Source organism: Squalius cephalus (assembly GCF_949319135.1).
Source record: "Squalius cephalus genome assembly, chromosome: 3".
Classification (NCBI taxonomy): Eukaryota; Metazoa; Chordata; class Actinopteri; order Cypriniformes; family Leuciscidae; genus Squalius; species Squalius cephalus.
The window spans coordinates 48,935,356-48,954,073 of record NC_137124.1 but is presented as its reverse complement, the minus strand read 5'-3'; the positions used below and the strand labels follow the sequence as shown (position 1 = coordinate 48,954,073).

The window sequence follows — 18,718 nt, the reverse complement described above, 5'->3', positions numbered from 1 at the left end:
GCTTTTTTGTTATTGACGCGCGCGCTGCACGCAGTCACAACAGACTGAGCTGTCTGGCCAATCAGAGCAGAGTAGCTCGCGGAAAGGAGGGATTTAGAGAGATTGATTCATTTGACGAGTCGTTTGAGAATCATTGGAAATGTGGTGATGTGCAAATGTATATTATGAGGAAATGAAAGAGTTTTTTTTTTACCTTTGATGCATGTAAACCTGTTGTAGAAGAATCCAAAACAACATTAGGAAACTTTAAAATAGCATAATGGGGCACTTTAAACTTCTATCTATCTATCTATCTATCTATCTGTCTGTCTGTCTGTCTGACTGAGCTTCCTTTGTGAAAAATAGCAGATCACCTTTTTTAAACTGTTATTTTAGGTGGTCTGCTATATTTCACAAAGGAAGCCCATTTGTACAGTCATTGGCATTGTACGAGAAGGACATTCTGAATATGAGCCTAGCCTACTGTAAAATTAGCTGGTTTAAAAATGCAGATTGATCATTGCAGAGTTATTTCAGACGCCTCCCGGTGCTATTTGTATTGGAATTGTGTAATCACAGATTATGAACAGATGTTTTACACAACAAGGATATATTCCCATTGGGTTGTTGGGTTTTCATGTTTTATGGGAACTTTAGACATAATAGACATAAACAGGTCCTTCATTCCAGCAGCAGTCAGACTATTTAATGCAACATCATAATGCAGCACTGCTAGCTGCTTCTGCACTTTGAGTAGCACCGGACAATTACTCTGCATTTCTTTTTATTACTTTGTGTCACTTATAATTGTGCAATATGTTACCTCCATTCATTTACATTATACTTATTTGTATACTTGTATATTTGTATTTATATACTGTCTGTTTACATAAGGTTGGCTATTGTGTGAATACAGTTGTTTTTTCTAATTATTATTGTTATTGTAAGTAATCTTATTCTATTCTATTTTCCATTCTCCATATTTTTTGTATTTCTTACTTTATTTTTGAGCTGCTGTAACACAGACATTTCCCCAGTGTGGGATTAATAAAGTTTATCAAATCAAATCAAATGATTTTTATACTGTACAAACTGTGTTATCCCCTAACTCTAATGTAACAGTTATGGGTAGGTCATCTACGGACATCTAATGTTACGGACATATTATCATGGTACAGTTCAGCCTATTATTGATTTTTATTTCCATTTCCCTTTTATCCAAAGAGACAGAACTTTGCACTGTATTTATCCATGGGAAATTCATCATGCTAAAATAATCTGTCATATCCTGTGGTTCACATTAATGGGGTCGCTTGCAAGTCGCAGCAGCACGAATTACGTGACCAGCAACATATTTCTGCTTCAGATATTGTGCGTAGTTAACAGTGAGTGGTGGTTTCAGACATTATTTTATTAAAGTGCATTTTTCAGTACCACACTCGTACTGACTCTTATTCTGCCTGACAGAAAGAAAAGCTAGTAGCCTACTGAAGACGGAGCGTTTTGACCAATCAGATGAAAGGGGTGTTTCAGCGCTGCCCACGTGTGCAAATGAAATATCGAACCCATAAACCGATTTGTAAACCACAAACGAAAAATGAAAAATCGAGCCAAAATCTAATTTTTCATTTTTTGAAATAAACTAAAAAACGAATAAACGAACTGGTTTTCATTTCTTGTAATTCCATTCCAAACAGGAAAGGAAATGATAAAAACGTATACGGACCCAGATCAATAATATTGTTGAATATTAAGTGTCCCCAGCTAAGTAAGCCGAACAGTGCATGATCATGATTCAGGCTGCATTAAAGGTCAGAAGTCAGATTGGATCGGAACATTCCAAATATTTACCCAGTTCCATCTGGTTTAAGATCACGTTGGTATGGAGATGGGTTTGTTGAGGATCTGTGCCACTGGCTGTTGTGTCGATGAGACCTTTACAGGGGAGAATCTAGTTGACACAATCTCTGCTGGCACTTCAGGGCTGTCATTATTCAGTTCAATGTTGATTCAATATTACTGAATTTTAATATTAACTTCATCAATCCAACATTCAAAATGTGTCTTGGCTGACATTACTTTTTCTAGTTAAATTTATGTGAATTTCTTTGAATTCCAAATAAAGTCCTTTTAAATGGCTGCTGAGAGCTAAAATGTGCAGCTACTGTTTGTAATTTCTTCTGTTGCGATGCACAATACATTTTCTTGGTATTTTTATGAGCGTCTTGGTTTGGGCTGGTGGCTCAGCGAGTGGCACATTCACCACTGACTCATCACCACTGAGCTCGCAGATGCTTTCATCACACTAAACAACAGCGCCTGTTTTTGTCCCCTATAATCCAGCATCTTCCACCCTCCAAAACCTGCACAAACCACAATGGGATGTTCTGACTGCAGCTTGCTGTTTATGTGGACAGCAAAAGGCCAATAGAAAAGAATTATGCTTTTCATTTGATAAACCCAAAATTTAGTATCAACATTTTAGTGAAGCCTAATTTTCTATCTTGTCATTTGAAATCACAAGGGAAATATAAAACAGCTATGATTACAGAGCAAGACTATTAAAATCATAACTACAATCATAAAGGCACCAATACAGTATCTAATGAAACTTGACCATGAATCATTTTCTCTTTCTTTTTCTCTTCCGCCAACCATTAATGTCTTTGTTTTACATGGTGATTACATTATCATACCAGATGGTCCTATTCATACATTTCCTAATAGTGATCATTGCTAAAATTTAAAACTGGTTTAGTTGTAGTAATGACTATATTAAAATATATACACAAAATATTTAAAAGATATTTAAAAGATATTAGTTTGGGACACTTTGTAAATGAGATTCCCTGAGCAAGTGTCAGTTTTGTTTTGTTTCATCCCTGCAAACAAAAATATGTTCTAAAAAAGTTTGGCTAATGTTCTCATTAAATTATGAAAACATTATTTCTGAACATTTTTCTTAACGTTCAAAGCATCCAGTTTCAAACGTTTTAAAAACTTTTTTTTTTCTTGGTTATGTGAACATTAAGGGAGTGTTTCATTTTATTTTGTTGCAAACATTATGGGAATGTTACTTTTTAATGTTTTCTGAACGTTCTGAAACAAGTAGCAACATTTAAAAATGTTACACAAACGTCCAACTAAAACGTTTAAAGGTACACTGTAGTTTTTTTTTTAAGTATTTTATTAGCTAAAATCAATGTCTTTATTCATAAATATGTCCTCATTGGTGTAAAATTACCTACGGCAATGATCTGACTTGGACTAAGTCCAAGTAGGCTTCCATGTAGTTCTGCCATTTTGAAAAACTGTAATAGCAGAGAGGGACAAAAAGCACTAGCCTACCTGAACGCGTTTCCACAACGTGTTTTCGTTCAGAGCCAGCGTCACGTTACGTTACTGAAACCAGCTGAAACGGACAAGGAGATCAGTGAGAGGTGCTTGTCACTTTTAGTAAAAAAAAATTCTTTAAATGGAAATGTGACCGGCGAATAAAAAAAAAACAAGGGTAAATATCGGGATAGCTTTTCCCAGGTGGAAAGAGCTAATGAAGGAGAAAGACTTTGAAAGGGACACTGAAGTTGCCTGCTTTCTTCTCAACAGGCAAGTCAATGTTATGGTCTAAATTACAAGCTTTTTTCATTGCTTGGTTGTGTAATTCATTATATAGGCAGCACAACAGTAGAACATGTATAGTTAAACTCGATGAAGTGCTATTGGAAGACATGTTGTCATAGCTTCTTGGTACATGTAGCCCAGCTAGGGTTATTTATTATCTCCTACATGCATAATTTCTAATATGTAAATGTTTCTGACCTTCGAGGGTTAAACTGTCATAAACGTTATGTGGTTATATATTTGTACAGCATTTCACTTGTATTAATGTTATACAGATTACGGTAAAGTTTATGTGAGGTGTACTCTCTCAACATGTGGGTTTGATCAGCATGTATGTTTTTTATTTGTGATTGGACATTGGTTTACTTGCTCCCGCCCATGCGCGGGTATTGATAATTCTGATTGGGAGAGGGAGGAGGAGAGAGAGATGGAGGCAGATCGGAAAGTGATGTCGCTCTTTATTTTCTGGTGATTCTGAGAGAAAATATACCCAAATAACTGCTGACTAAGTGGTCAAAGAGTATATTTAGCATACAGAAAGTGTTAAAGAACGTTTCTGCAATTCGTTTCATTTGTTATACTTTGACTAAAAAGTTTAAACAGACTTGCATATGTTACTGTTGCTGAGCGCGCTGTAATTTTTTTTTTACGTCGAGTAAAATCTACTCGCAGGATCTGAGTTTATTAATCATTCCGAGGAAGACAGCTACAGTATGGAGGAACCAGATAGCGTTCTAAATCCCCTCATGGCTTAGAATTCCTCTGGCATCGCGGGATTCATAATCATGCAGCGGACAGCTGGTGAGACTGCAGACACACGGGAGTGTACGTGATCGGTGGACAGCGCGCGTGTCGAAACGGGAAGACACAGTCAGGTACACTTGTTTGTTTATTTAGCTCTTTAGAGCGAAGAGGCCATTTGTTGGTTTTCACGGCCACACCGTTCTCAAGCAACGACACAGGCCTGCAACAGGTTGGGGTTATTGAAATTAAGAGTGTGTGTGGGCCCACATTACGTATTGTCTAATTTGCTCATTGATTTACACTGAGTGTATTCTGCATTTTGATTTTGAGATTGTATTATAGATCCAAAGGGGATTATATTACTGATTTCTTACTGATACAAAATTGAATATTGATATTTGAGTATTGATTGGAGTTTTGATTTAAGAGGATCCAAAGGTGATTTTGTGTGAAAGAAAATACACAACAGACATTTGAAAATTTCATTTAATTTTTTTTTTTATTATTTACAATATTTCATTCTTTCATCTGTTTTTACTTTAAATAAAATCACTTGTTAATTGATAAGAACTTACCTTTTTGTGATTTTATATAAAAGCTTCTCAGAAAGATAATCACCTAATATCTTCATTTTAGTAGAGTGATTAGGGGGGAAAAAGGAAGGAAGTAAATTAGTTAAGTCGAGAGACATATCATTAGAACCCGATGCTCCGCCCATCAAAGAAGAGGGTAGGGGGCGCTACATACATAACGGCTATCGTAGTTGCAACATGCATTTGAAAAAGCGAGGCGCTAGAGAGCACTTTTCGTTTGAATGCAAAATACAATTTCACCGCTAGATGCACCTTTAAAAAAAAAAATCCATGAACGATGAATAAATTGTTTTTTGTTCTAACATTTTTGACAACATTCATTTATTACAGATAACTTTGAACAAACACTCTATTAACGTCACTAGAAAAAGTTTGTCACAGAATAGAACAATTCAAAGTGAGTACTGAATTGAATGATCTATGCTGATATGCTCAACAGTTCGTATCTATTGTAGATGGAGATGATTGCTGAATGGAGGACTGAATGACCACAGATAACAGAAGAAGTCTGAAAAGTTCGGGAAGAGGATTGCACAGGTAAGTGTCTCAGAGATAGGTAGACGGATAAGTGGTTCAGACTTGAACCACGAGAGCAGACAAAGGTGAACTGATATGTTACTGCTTATATACAGTAGTGCATGGGTGATTAGTGAATGCAGGTTCTGCTGGTCAGAACTCTGGTGATTGGGAATGAGTGGGTGGAGTGTAGAGATCTGGTGCTAAAGGTATGGCTGACTCTGTGACAGAGGGAACCTTGCCAGATCGTTAGCTAATGTTCTGAGAACGTTCCCTATTAGCTGGGATATCTCACTTATTTTAATTTGACAGAGATTGTCTCTTTACTTTAAGGCCCCTTCCAGATTGAAACGACACACCACTACAGGAAACAGAGATGACCCCAGGTGTGGGAGTTTATTCAACAAAACAGCTGAGTAGCTGGAGATGAGTTATAGGCTGTAGGGAACTTTTTATTCCTTCAAAGCAGAGACCAGGAGACGTTGGGATCGCGTTCAAACATAAGTTATTCTTTATTGAGCGTGGCTGCAGTTCGTCCAACAATCTGAGTAACGTAACTTTACATGGTATCTTATAGGCATTTTAGGAGGAGGGACTTTTGAAGGTGGAGACAAATTCAAACAAAGCATGTAAATGAGTATACAGGAACCCGCCCCAGACTCCAGCGTGTTACCAGTCTCAATCCAATCAGCATAACCATCCAAACGCATATGTGCTAATCTAATCAGCCTAACGATACAACGTCTGGAGCTGGGACTTTGGCTCCAAGAGCCATTTGCAGAACAAAAGGTGAGATTCTCAGTGAATCACTCGTGTGCTAATCCCATCAGTCTGAGTGAAACTGGGACTCCAAGAGTCATTAAAGACAATAAGGAGAAAACAGGAATTGCAACTTTGCTGAGCAGCCTTAAAAGCTAAATACAATATTCTTTACCGTGATGTTATGTATGGAAGCATATTTGAAATAGATTCTTAAAATTTGTTATTCTTCAAGGCTACAGGTATTTGATAGCTTGTACCTCATGAAACTGATTTTGGACAGACTTCTGAGGCAACTAGAGCTGAAACAACTAATCGATTTAATCGATTATTAAAATAGTTGTCAACTAATTTAGTCATCGATTAGTTGCTAAATAACTTTTATTTGCTGTAAGCGGCTCATTTCGTGCATATTTTAAATCTGCGGTGACCAAAGTGTGGCAGTAATGAGCCATCGGAGGTTTTACTCAGCCAGTACAGCAGGAGAAGTAGCGAATAGCCAATAGCTGGCCTCGTTTTATGTAACGTGCGTCCCGCACAGCGTCTCTGCAGCATTCAGCGAGATGGCGGAGACAGGCGGCAGTGGAGTAACTGTACGTTCACACCGCCGCCGACTTGAGCTTCCAAAGTTACCGGAAGTCATTCCATTCATGGAAGCTGGCTTCTCTCAGAAAAAATAATTAATTGCACAGTCTTTCACTCTATGATAGTTAGTGTATCATTTGCATATGAACGAGCAGAGAGAGAGAGAGAGAGAGAGAGAGAGAGAGAGAGAGAGAGAGAGCGAGCGAGCGAGCCCCGGCCGCGCGCGCGCACTCACCCGAGCGCTGTCTTGCTCTCTCTCTCCCTCGCGCATATTAATCAAAATCATTTGATACGCAGATTCTGCAGTACAATGTTGTTTGCAAATGTTTAGTCGTAAAAGCTGATAACATTGCTGTTTAAAGCTTTACAAACATGTTCTGTGATCAGTTTGTCGTTTACCAGTTCATAATTCAGTCTTGCAGCCTAATTATGACTGAATGAGAGAGGTAAATGTTTAAATGTATTTGAAATGCACTTTTTTTCTAAGTATGCACTGCTCTTTTTCATACAGCAGGTTTTTTGTGTGTGTCCAATTTTTTTCTGGACAACCTTCTGATGGATTTTACTTTAAATTGTATTTTAAAATGTGAATTCCATTCAGGTTTCATGCCATTGGCACTTTATTCGAAGGATTGTTTACAATTTCACAGCATAAGCTATAAAGCTGTTTCCCAGGTATAAGCTGTGTGTTTACAGGGAAAAAAAATAATAAAATGCAATTTACTGCAATTTTATTCTGTTTTATTCTTAGTCTTAGTGAAAATATGTTCTGAAAGATTCCTTAATAAGCTTTGTTCGGGATGTTAAACTACTTTAGTAGCCCTAAGGACAGCCATGGTGAAAACATTATTTGAAATCTCCTTGTGAAATTTGCTAGAGTACGTATGGGTCAGTGTTTTGATTGCAGAAGAGTTCGACAAAGGATTAGTAACACATAATAAAACACAACTCCAGATATGTTTTTGATGAGGATATGACAATGCAAAATGGTTAAAATCTCTAAAAAGTCTATGTTGAATGATAAAGACCCTTTATTAATAATTTACTTGGGAAAAAATGGGCAAAACTAAAATATAAGTACATAAACCGATTAATCGTAAAAATAATCGACCGATTAATCGATTATCAAAATAATCGTTAGTTGCAGCCCTAGAGGCAACATAACTGTTATAATCTTCAGAAAAATAGAGTGGGCTTTGCTGATAACTAAGCAAATATTTAATTACTACAATAGTAATTTCTCATTAGAAATGAGATTGGTCAAACTCGTAAATTTATACAAAAACTGAGATGCCTTTAAGATGCTTTAAGATGCCATCTTTTTTTTTTATCTCAACTGTCACAGAATGGAAAGCACAGGATTGTGGGATATCAAATGCAGCAAAGGATATATGTATGCTGGCACTTTGCAATACAGATGTTGTCTTATTTACAACGTGAAAATCTGAAGCCGATGTGCTGGATTACTGCGTCTTATGAGGCAGCAGCAGAAATTTAGGAGGCTGGTATGCGTGGCTTTATTCCGAGCCGTCTTCTCCGCCGGTTTCAAAACATGTCTCCGTTATATTGTCATTTTCTGCTCATCTGGTACTTTGCATCAACTTTTTGCAGTGACTTTCAGTATGTTTCCTACAACGTCTGACGTTTACATTTTACAGGTGTGAGAAAGTCACATAAACCATGTGAAATCCAATCAGGGGTGCGTTTCCCAAAGTATCGTTAGTCAACTATGGACGCAAGTTCCGTCGTTATCAGCATAGTTTAACGACTCGGTGTTTCCCGAAACCATCGTTCCAACGAACATTCGCAAATAGCATAGCAAAGTTGTGTGGTTGGAACAACAGCTTTTGACCTGTGGTTAGAAGCATAGTTTCTTGTTTGGATGACGTGTGGACTTAATAAATCCTTGTCTTAAGCAAAATAAGCAAGCTGACATTCATTACAATCTGTATCTTTTATTTAGATTACCTACAAATGTGACCGATCACGGAAAGTAGGGACACAAGTCGGTTCTGGGGCATTTTGAGTTATTCGCAGATTCTGAAAGTGTAGTCTCCAAGCTTTCCAACGATGTGTAACACATGGAAATCTGATAATATTTGGAGAAGTTTGGGCCATTTGAAGGTAGGCACTCAAAAAAGCTCAAAGGGGAGAAAACAGCCTCTAAAGATTGTGCAGTTCTCACCTCTCTCTCCTGCTGGGAGTGACAATAGGGCTCATTTACATTAGGGATCGACCGATATGGATTTTTTAGTGCCGATGCCTTTTTTTTTTTCATCAGCCTTAGCCGATGACCGATACGGGTTGCCGATTTTCTTGGGCCGATATTTGGAGCCGATACTGCTTTTGCTCACTCAGTTTACATCATAAAAATGACACGTATATAATGATAACAACTGTTACAAGTCTCAATTAAGAAAGGAACAGTTATTGAACTTAAAAAAAAACAATATTTGACAAATATTAAAAACATGCGAGTTAGAACAGAAAAAAAGTTCAGTGCTGAAAATACTAAATAAATATTTAAGCATAATTCAAATTCTGAAAAAAAAATTCTGAAAATAAATATTTAAGCATAATAAATAAAATAATTTGAATGGAACATGTTATTCTGTGTAGTTGTCTGATATATGTAATTGTGATCTCCATTTTAAACAAAACAAAAACGATTTTAAACCAAATAGATTCTAAGTTTATTATGAATTAGGGATCGCGTCTAAAACGAGTGGAAAGCACGGCCGCGCCGCTTCTACAAGAGCTTGCGTCTGTTGTTGCTATGCAAACATGAACTGCTCTCTCCATGATGACGAGGAAGTAAGTATTAATTTATTTCTAGCCCTTTACGACTACATATGGAGATGAGAAATAAAAACCCGCCCTGTCCAGCTATGATCCGCTGTTCGGCCGAGCTTTCGATGTTGTCATGGAAAGGCCAGTTGTTTTTTGTCACATGACCTGCGTGCGCTTGCGGCATTCTGAAAAGATGTTTTCATCTCACCACGGCATAGGAGCGCCTGGACAAACGAGCGCGTCGCTTCTTTTATGAGCACATGTCCAAACCTCAGCCAGGTGGTCGCTGAATAAAACTCCCACAAATATCACGGAATCACCGAACAACCGAACAACGTCGGCATTATTTAATCCTATGACCAGTGTTTGTAACAGCTGCCGTATGCATATGGATAGCCTCAAACTTAGCTATTTGCAGCTCCCTAAATACAATGACAAGCAGTTTTATAGATGAGGCATTCGCGTTTTCCATTTGGACCCACAAACTTGCTTAGCTATAGTTGCACGCACATATAGAGCAACGTGTTTCCACTTTCAAAGTGTATTTCAGCTAAGTCAAACAGTTAAAAAGATGCTTTGAAAGTTTAAAACTAACCGTTGTCTAGAAGAGGCTTCCAGCACTCTGCTAATGAGGGCGGGGCAGTGATGGGCTGCACGTGAACTGCAGCGTCTCCAGCAACACAGAGCTGCCTGCAGACGCCTGTCTGTAATTAATGCCCGGAAAAAAAACTATCGGCGAACGCAGCAGCCGAGTATCGGCCGATGCCGATACACGTCAAACCCGCAAATATCGGCCCGATATATCGGTCGATCACTAATTTACATCTCATTTAGATAAGCCATACCCCCTGTAAAGCTGTAAAGCACAGGGGGGAGCAGAAAGGTCAGGAAAATGTGCCATCAAAGAAAAAAAAAGTTTGCAAACAGGTAATATATAAATAAATGTCTCTTAGCATCTACCGATAAAACTGTATAGGCAACTCTTGTGTACACTGAATAAAAAATAAGATAAACTCTAGACAATGTTCAAATCAAAAACAGGATGTGCTATGTGATATATATATATATATATATATATATATATATATATATATATATATATATATATATATATATATATATATAGTATGAGTAGGCTATGAATCCAAGTATGAATCAGAATAGATTTTATTGCCATTGTCAATGAAAGGTTTCACAGACTAGGAATTTTCTTCGGTGTAGCCTACTTGTGCAACATGAAACAAACTTTTGCTAATGATAAATAATAAGCAATACACTATGGAAATAGGCATAGGCGTAATTTGCCGGTGGGACGGATGGGACATGTTCCCACCACTTTTTAAAACATCTCGCAACACGAATGTACCAATTCTACAAATAAATAAAACATCTCCAGTTAACTGGCAGAGCATTCATTTAATTCGTTTTTTAAATAAGATACTAGCGCTGAAATGTGTTTTTTTAAATCAAGTGATCAAAGTGCTCGTTGCCGCTGCGATCAGTGGCGCAGATACAGTGTTTTCTTGTGTGGCTCACGCGACGCACACACACCGCACTGTCTTCACTCGACACGCGCTTCAATCCGTTGCGTTGCGGATACTCTCTATTCGTTCTGTTGAAATCACAAAACATAATGCAAACGTTTGCGTGTCCCTGCTTGATATACAACCACTGATGAACATAATCGTTTTGATGAGAGAAAAAAACTATACGAGAAAAAAAACCTATCCGAGGGCGGATTCGAACTCAGACCTTTTGTCACGCCTGGCGAAATCTCTACCACTGGACCATTAAGATACACGTTGGTTATGTAGGCTACATCTCATTAAACGACAAATTAAACCCCATGTAACCTACTATTTAAATCGATTGCTGGACATCGTAATGTTATTGGCGTCCATCTTCATTGAATTTTGAAATCGGATAGAGCCGGCCAGAGCGCTGCATAATAAGTAGCCACGCTGTTCCCTTGGAGGGCGGGGGCAATAACAAAAGAAACAAAAGCCGGCTTATTCAGTATGGAAATTAGGGATGGGCATTCGATTAAATTTTCTTAGTCGATCGTCGGGAGAATTAACGATCGACTATCGATTAATCATTAATATTTTTATATTGAAATTCATTATTTCTTTAACTTTTTATAAATTAAAAATGCAATGAAAATACAAAAATACAGTTTGTTTGTCCTCGATGAGATCTTTATTACAAGAAGATCAACTTGTGGCAGTGAAACTGGACGTTCGGTAGACTTGAAGATATGCCCTGCGGTGCTCTAAAACAGCGGAACCTGCAGCGGCGTTCTTAAACAGAGACCCATGGCCACTTCATCCGTTTTCTGTGATCGGATAGCTATCCGATCGTGAAAAGACCAAATGTAAATGCCCTCCCAAACGCATTCGAGACGGATTTAAATCTGATCGCTCAAACCACTTCAGGAGGAGATCTGAGACGCATTCCAGACGAAACTGGACAAGAGTAAATGCATCTGGTTGTTGAAATGTAAATTTGACTTATCCCAAAAATGCTAAGAAATAAACGTGTGAGAGCGTGTTATAGGCTATATGTCATGTTATAGCCAGATATGACGACGCTACTTCAACACGCATCACCACAGATGAGCATCTATTCATCAAGCCAACGTGCAAACTATCGCAAATCAAAGTGAAAGTCATTCATCAACACACAATCATCTTCATTAAAAGTAAAGAACCGAAATGATCTTACCAGGGCTGTTGCCGCATCTTGTTGCGGTCTTTGATTTAGAAATGTTCGCTGATGATCAATAAAATGCAGCTCATATCAGTTGCTGTCGGTGACGTGCAACAATTTAAATATGCATATAGCGCGGGAATTCATGATCGGATTTATATCCGTTTTGCAAAAACACATTTATGTGACCAGGTGTAAATGGAATCATTTTGATAAATCAGATAGCTATCCGATCTGAGAAAACGCATGAAGTTCCCATAGAACTTCTGCACCAGTCTACTGATTTCTGTTGAGAAAGATAAGCATGTTGACATGATCTGGGATCAGACGTGACCGCAACCTGGTGACAGACAGTCCAGCCGCCGAAAACACCCGCTCTGGGGGGACTGACGTTGCCGGGATGCACAGGTAGCCTACGCGTTAAAATTAATTCCATTGCTTCAAGACTCACACTACGCAACCTGCATTAGTTTAATCGATAACAAATAAACGTGATCGACGAAATTCTTAACGATCAATTATCAATCGTCGATTAATTATACCCATCCCTAATGGAAATACACACCGACAATGACATGCCCCTACTGCGTGCTAGAATCTCACAAAAACAAGCCGATTTCAACGTCAAAATGTACGCTTTTAAATATACCAATACTGCCATCTCAAACATGGAGAGGCTTCTTCGTGATCTCAACTAACAGATTCTGCAAAAAAACGAAAATCACCAATTTTGAAAAAAAACCCACTTCTTTCTCATTTTGCTCCAAAGTTGTGCTGCCGACTTGTGTCCCTGGTTTCCGTGACGGGTCACAAATGTCTTTTACGTCTTTTAGTTTGTCAAGAGATTTAAAGCACCGTTTTTGAAGAGTGCGCATGTGTGAACGAGCTCTACTACGAAAGAACGAGCCTATGATTGAATCTGGAAATAAAGCAAAATAACTGAGAAAAATGAGAAATAGTCCTCAGATGCCATGTTCGTAAAAGCAAAACATCTAGCATTAATTCGATCTCAAACAGATTCATTAAAAGAAGTTATTACCCCACCACCTGCATGACATCATTAACAAACTTGGTTGAACGACCAATTTGCGACAATACGGTTTCAGGAAACAGTCGTGACTGGCTAGTTGATTTCTTCAACGATGCATCGTACTATGGTAGTGAACTAGCGAGTAACGTCGTTGTACAGGAAACGCACCCCAGATCAGTCAGAGACTTCATTCACACTGTCCAAATTCTAATACTGTATGTGTGTATCCGATTGGAATCTGATCTAAAATTATTGACTGTCCACATTGTGTGTCGCAACTGTTCAGATCCGATTTGTGTGTCCATGCCGCTCTTTCGTTTTCCGGAATATCTGCATTGGTTTCTATGGGAATGGCTTTGCGTTGGTAGGTATATGCCAAAAACAACAACAACAGAAAATTCAACATGGAAGAGTTTGCAATACAGATGATGTTTTATTTACAACATGACAATGTGAAGCTTCTGCACTGGACTACTGCATCTTATGAGGCAACAGCAGAAACGTAGGAGGCTGGTATGCGTGGCTTTCTTCTGTGCTGTCGTCTCTGCCGCAAATGTTGCACGTATATGTAACAAGTATTTATCATAATGTACTTTAAGTAACATTACAAGTAATGTCAGAAAGACATCAGTTCTGCTGTTGTTCATAAACACCAGTAGTGATGTTGTACAATGAGGACCAGGATTGTCCTTTATGGTTTTTACCAGTGCCCGAACAGGATATACTGATTCATGAACTTGGGAGCTAGGGAGCTGATTGAGACCTAGGTTTGAGAAATGCAAGTGCTTTTATGAGTGTGATTCAGCTTTGATATGAACACTGAAGTCTCAGGCTTCTAATTTCACTGTGCAAATCTCACTCCAGCAGCAAAGATGAGAAACATAGAGAGAAAGTTAATGAAGCATGTGAAGCTGTGCTTCATAAGTGATTACTCATTCATAAAGCCTCTATGGAGTCCAGATGTATCCAATTCATCTGGTTTGTAGCTATAGTTTAGATGAATATGAAGACTCACATAGAGATGCGAACAGGAAAAATACTAGCGGGTAAGAGCATTCGGTTAAAAGAAAATATATGACATAATTAACAGGGGAATTATTTAATAGTCCTGATTGCAGCTAATTTGTCACAATGAAATACACTTTGTTAAGAAAAGGTGTCATTACACTATATACTGTCCATTTCAATAAACTGGTTAAAAACTGGGATTAAAGGGATTTTTTGCATAATCAAACATATTGCACTGTGTAACACACTGCTACGGAAAGCAGACACAGGAGAGGAAGATGGCAGGTGAACAGTGAGGTTTATTTATAACAGTGGGGTAGTGAAGAAGTGAGCAGATAAATGGAGTCCAAAGGATGATCTTGATGGAGACTCAATTGTCCACTTTGTGAAAATGAGATCGGACCCTGAGTTGTGGTGAAGTGTGTGCTTTAGTGGTAGTGATGAGGGTGATGATGAGGTGCAGGTGTGAGTGATTGGGAACGATGTGCAGGTGGGAACCGAGGAGAGTGATGGGAAATGAAGTGCAGAGGATGGTGACTAGGTTCATATGTGACAGAACATAGAACCGGAAGGCACGTCATCAGGCTGTATAAGGCTGCGTATAATGTATAATGCCTTGGAGGCTGACGAGGATGTGGTCTACTTGGAGCAGGTAGCCTCCAGAGTGGTGCTGGTTCAGGCGACCAGGGCGGAGATGGCAACTCAGGCGGCCAGGGCAGAGCAGGCCCTTCAGCAGACCAGAGTGGAGCAGGCCCTTCAGATGACTAGGGTGGAGCAGGCAGCCAGGGTAGAGACGGCAGCTCAGGAGACCAGGGCAGAGCCAGCAGTTCAGGTATATATTGGGACGAGGCTCTGGAATGGTGGCGGCCATCTTGGGATGAGACTCTGGGACGGCGGCGGCCATCTTGGGACGAGGCTCTAGAATGGCAGTGAGTTCACCATCGCTGGGATGGCCGATGGTGAACGGGGACTCACCACTGGCCAACACCCACTTCACAAAAGTCTCGAAGTTCTCTTGAGGCCCCACACCAGGCAGGTGTGCCTTTGTCTCAGCATTGAGGCTTGTATAGTAAAATACACTCAATGATCGGTCTGGGCAGGAGGTAAGGCACGCCAGATCGAGGAACGCCATGGTGTGCTGCCCTACAAAGGCAAAAGACCTTAACTCGCTAGAGTGTGGAACTGAGATAATGACTTTAAAGATTTTTAGTTTTCCCGCCAAATTAATTATAGGTAGGACACTGGAAATCTGGCAAAAAGATGTTTTAGTAATGAAAATTACATGCATAAAAAAATCTTGAGCTCAAACTTGACTTTTGACCACTATTTTAAAGTTACTATACTCTGCCTTTGTATTGTCAGCAAAAAGTGAGAAGTCATGCCAAGGCAAAAGGCAGTAATTTCCACATTATCAATATTTGGTTGCTGATCACCATTAACAAAATCATTATAGTAACACCTGTATAAAATCTAGTGATCATGGCATTTATTTTGTATGATTTACAATTATTTATAGCCATCTACTTATTGCTATCCTGTGCTTTGGTTGCATTGTGATGGCATTATTAATACATTTGACATGACAAAATACCTCCATAGATATATTAATCCAGCTTTGGCTCGACCGTGTTTAGGGCGGTGCTGAAGGCGCCGGCATAAGCCTTCGTGATCGATATCGCACGTTTGTCGATGGAGCGGTTTCAGAATGTTCTGACTGCATTTGTGCAAGGACAAAGCTCTGAGGACATCAGGAGATAGAGGGACTGATGGCAGCTGTACAAAGTACACCGGCTATTAATTTTAATGGACAGTAAAACACAGGCAGATAACCATACAATCTGGTAGGTAGCATTATTTGATAGAACACCGGCACAGTAACTTCATGACACACGGCTAAACAAAGACAGAGTACCGTAACTCAATTTGAGCGTTCCAAAACAAAGCCAAAGAGCGGTAACTTGTGTTACGGTAACCTTGGTTTCTCATGGGCTTTTGGAAGTTACTGTTAAGACAACTCATTATTTTCTCGAAAAAACAACGGAATTGATTCAAGATACACGTCCACATGATAAAGGAGGTCTTGAATGTGCCAAAAATATAAATAACTCATTTTCGACCAAAAACGAAGTTACGGTCTTTTGCCTTTGCACGTTAGTGTGGGCCTCGAGAGAAAGCTGGTCCTGGTTGATGCAGAGGAAAAGCACAGCAGGATCCATCTTTAACGGTATAGGTCCAATCTTGTGTTACAGAAAGCAGACACAGGAGAGGAAGATGACAGGTGAACAGTGAGGTTTATTTACAACAATGGGGTAGTGAAGAAGTGAGCACGTAAATGGGGTCCAAAGGATGATCTTGACGGAGACACAGAGCAAAGGAAGACACTGGAGACAGGGAGATCGCTGGAGACAGGGGGAATAGTCCACTTTGTGAAAACAAGAACAGACCCTGAGTTGTGGTGAAGTGTGTGCTTAAGTAGTGGTAGTGATGAGGGTGATGATGAGGTGCAGGTGTGAGTGATTGGGAACGATCTGCAGGTGGGAACCGAGGAGAGTGATGGGAAATGAAGTGCAGAGGATGGTGACTAGGTTGATATGTGACATACAATGATAAAACACTTATTTTGCAGCAAAAAAGAAAGGATTCAGACTTCAAAAGCCACGCCTTCGAAGGCCCTGAAGGTCGGACTGAGCATTGTTAAATGGGACGGTCTAGCCTATGGAGGATTGTTCTTGTCACCTACTGTAGCAACTGTGACAGCTGCTGTTGATGAGCGACAGTAACGATTGTACTAGACTTTTTTGAAAGTTATATTAAACTGTCTGAAAACAAAACAGGGTTCACAAACTGTCTAAATATGTCCACGATGGTCCATTTCTGTATATATAAAAAGTATTTACTATACAATTGCATCTTAGTAAGATATGTCAACATTTGAACATATTTAATTTAAATTTTCAAATTTGAAATTTTCATGTCATATTTAAAGTTTATTTCATTTTTACATTTGTATCAGATATTTGAGTGAGTTGAAACCCAATACGTACTTTTAAAAGTGTAATTTGGCAGTTTCTCAAAAAAAATCCTGCCGTCACTGGCGTGTATCCTTAATTTAACGAATGACGCATTTGGAGGCCGCATTTGAAGGAGCCTTCGATTTGGGACAGCCTTAGTCGCGCCGCAGTGATGCAATCGGCCTTCGATCAGCCAAACAAATATTTTTCTATAGAAACAGTAATTAGCATATGTGCACATGTCTGACAGATTGGGCCACCCACATGAGTTTACTTACAAGATACAGAAAAATAAGATGAAGATCATCTTTTCTTCTGAAGTGTTATTTTGTGTCCTTACCATAGAGCTTAGTAATTGTGTATTTTGCACTACATTTTAAAAATCCATTTATATTACTGTTGAATATATGTATATTATTTGCTAAAAGTCAAAACTAATGTATCAGACCTTTCTAGCTGCCAGTTATCTGCAATATTAGTAAAAATGTAATTTACACAACATGTCTTTTTACCACAGTTGTCACAGTTAAGACCTTGTGTTGTGGTAAAATTCATGGTTTATGTATATTACACTGATCAGCCACAACATTAAAACCACTGACAGATGAAGTGCATATAATCCATAAAGTATGTGTAACACTGTCAAAGTCAACCCAACACCATAAGGGTTGTATCACTGAATATTTAGGACTAGGTTCGACTCTTGGGAGGATAGAAATGAAGTTTAGGCCAAATAGTGTAAATCAGCAACAGCCAGCACATTTATTGTACATAGAACAAATGAAATAAAAAAAATGCAAAATATATTGAGGTCTCGTCACAACACTCTGAAAAGGGAAAAGCAGTATTTAGTCCAGGTTGTGTACGAAAAGTCCAAGAAAACAAATAAAATGAAAATAAGAAAAATAAAATGTCCAAAGTTCACCTCGTTCCTTGGAAAATTGATGTGTGTGTAAAGTTAATTGTATTTAAGGCCTTTTTCTACTACCCGGGTAGTGTGTGTATAAAGCAACAGCTTAGCTGTAATTGAACAGAATCCCACGATGCTAACAGATGCAAACTGGTCCGGGTTGGACGTCAAGTAGAATGCAGTAGGACCTTCTCTAAATCACGGACTGGCTCGCCTTGGCTCACAGCTCATTTCACAGATCTTTTCACAGGATGGAATCAGGCAACAAAAAAAAACAGTCTACACAAAACACAATTTACAGTTCACAGTTAACATCTCTCAAAATTCAAATGTTTTTCTTTTCATTCAATAAACTCCTTATGAAATCGCAAAAGCATCACTCACATGTTTATACACGTGTTAGCTCAACTAATTAACATCAGTACACGTGAGATTAACGTCAGTACACGTGAGCAGGGTTCTA

At 38.8% G+C, this 18,718-nt stretch overlaps 1 protein-coding gene and 1 long non-coding RNA gene across 3 annotated transcripts in view; both read right to left on the bottom strand.

Annotated features, from left to right (window-relative positions):
- LOC307155625 overlaps positions 1–18,718 on the bottom strand; it is an 821,100-nt gene that overhangs the window by 576,613 nt on the left and 225,769 nt on the right. The window lies entirely within an intron of this gene.
- casq1b (calsequestrin 1b) overlaps positions 1–18,718 on the bottom strand; it is a 68,618-nt gene that overhangs the window by 29,975 nt on the left and 19,925 nt on the right. The gene's annotated exons all lie outside the window — the stretch shown is intronic.